This window comes from Bombus flavifrons, unplaced genomic scaffold (genome assembly GCF_040668555.2).
Source record: "Bombus flavifrons isolate JBK064 unplaced genomic scaffold, iyBomFlav1_principal scaffold0024, whole genome shotgun sequence".
In the NCBI taxonomy this organism is placed as follows: Eukaryota; Metazoa; Arthropoda; class Insecta; order Hymenoptera; family Apidae; genus Bombus; species Bombus flavifrons.
Genome location: NW_027184769.1, coordinates 242501 through 245000, shown reverse-complemented (window position 1 = coordinate 245000; position 2500 = coordinate 242501).

Below are 2500 nucleotides of genomic sequence, written 5' to 3'. Positions count from 1 at the left end.
CCTACTCCACAATAGCTACCTTACCGGGAAGCTGGAGCAGAGCACCGGCTCTGGGAGAAAAGAAACGGCGATACTAAGCGCCGTCAACAAGACGCTACAAACAAGCAAGCGACTCGAAACGGCAGTGAAAACAAGGATGGAGCCAAAACAGTTCTCCTACGCGGAGAAAGTAAAAATGACGTGCAATAAGGTGGGGAAAATCACGGTCAAACCACCTAAGAACGCAGTAATAATCCGACCGGAGTCGTCTGACTCCGGAATAAAAACGAGCGAGGAGGCGCGGGAAGCAGTCTTCACGCTGGTGAACCCGCGTAAGAAGGGAATCCAAATCACTGCAGTGAAGAAGATTAGCGGGAACGGCCTAGTCGTGGAAACGGCGAAGCCCGAAGCCCTAAAAGCGTTCACGGAGAACGCCAAGCTAAAGGAAGCCGGCCTAAAAACCAGCACGCCGCAGAGGAGATTGCCTCGGGTAATCTTATACGATGTACCGCGGGAAATGCCGGAGAAGGATGTACTGAGCTGCATCAAGAAGCAGAACCAGGAGAGACTGTCTGAAGAAGACGTCGCAGCTATTAAGTTCTGTTTCAGAACAGGCCGAAAGGACTCCCAGGAAACCAACTGGGTACTGGAAGTAGCCCCCCAGGTAAGGGACAAGCTATTAACCGGCAAGATATTCATTTCGTGGAATGCTTGTCGGGTTCGGGACTACATAGCCGTCAGTCGCTGCTACAAGTGTCAAGGTTACGGGCACGTGGCAAAACACTGCCGCTTAGGATATGAAATCTGCGCACACTGCGCAGAAAGCGGACACAGCACCAAAGAGTGCACGAGTAAAGACAAGAACGCCGGCTGTGTCAACTGCAAAAAGGCAGGGAAGAAAGGCGATCACGCGGCCTCCAACGCAGACTGCCCTATGTACAAAAGAGCGTTGGAAATAAGCATATCTCGTACCAGGTATGAGTAAAGCCCCGAGTAAGAACGGAAGCAGACACGGGGGAAGAAGGGGTATAAGGATCCTGCAGCATAATATGCAGCGTTCCAAAACCGTCCCCCACGAAATCAGGACGCAGATGGAAGCTGATGGCGACGAAATCTTGCTAATGCAAGAGCCATATAGCGTAGATGGGAAAATACCCGGACTCGGAACAGGAATCTCGATCGCCTGTCGAGGATCGAAATGTGATCCACCAATGGCGGCAGTAGGAGTCAGGTCGAAGGACTTGACGCCGCTCGAAGTCGCCGGACTATGCACAACTCACTGCGCATGCGTACAGGTGAGCGATGGAGAGACGGAAATATACTTCGTCAGCCAGTACTTTCCGCCGACCGAGAATATCGAGGCCGGCCTCGAGCAACTAGACAAAGTACTGAAGAGGCTTAGAGGAAAGAAAGCTATCATCGGCCTAGACTCCAACGCGAAATCCCCGCTGTGGAACAGTAGGGCCATCGATGCCAGAGGTGAGGCCCTGGAGGCCATTATTGCACAATATAACCTCCACATCCTCAACCAACCGGGGCAGGCCTACACGTTCGAAACGACTCGAGGGCGATCGAATATAGACATAACCATGGCGAGTCCGGAGGTGATACCGCTCGTGAAGGAATGGAGAGTGCACGAGGACGGAACCTCCAGTGATCACAGAATACTGGAGACGCGTCTTGATTTTATAGAAAGGTGCACCCCGCCGCAGCTTCAGGAGAGAAGATACAACACTCGGAAGGCCAACTGGGAGGTTTTTCAAAGAGTGGTCATAGAAGAGAAGGAGACACTCCGAGAGACAACCCTCCGGCAGGCGGACGAGGTTGAGCGAATGGCCGAGCAGATGCAGGAAGTCCTCATAAGAGCCTGCGATGCTGCCATGCCAAGGAAGAAATGGTACCACAGGTCGGTGCCGTGGTGGACGCCTGAGCTTACACGGGCGAAAAGGGAAGTCTACCGGGCAAGGAGGAAATACCAGGGGGCTAGGGACCCCGCAACGAGGGAACAGGAGAAGCTGCGGTACAGGGAAATAAGAAGAAGGTACGTGAAAGCAATCACGAAGGCCAAGATACAAAATTGGCAAGACTTTGTCACGAGGGAGGGCAATAAAGAGCCTTGGGGTATTGCCTACCGCACGGCTACGGGCAAATTAAGACGAGAAGAAACAGTGTCGACTCTGCGGACGCCACAAGGGGAAACCTCTAACTGGCGAACGACCGCGACGGCGATGCTGTCCGCACTACTACCAGACGATGAGGAAGGAACAGACACGCCGGAGCAGACAGCGATCAGATACGAAAGCACAACCCCCCCGAATGTCGAGGACGCCCCAGAGTTTCGCTTCGAGGAACTTAGCGGCGCCGTAAAGCGACTAACGAAGGGGAAATGTCCTGGACCCGATCTAATCGAGGCCGAAGTAATTCAACGCGCTTGGGGTGGAATCCACCAGGAACTCCTCAAGCTCATGAATGGGTGCCTCGCCTGGGGAATCTTCCCGAAAATCTGGAAACTGGGGAACGT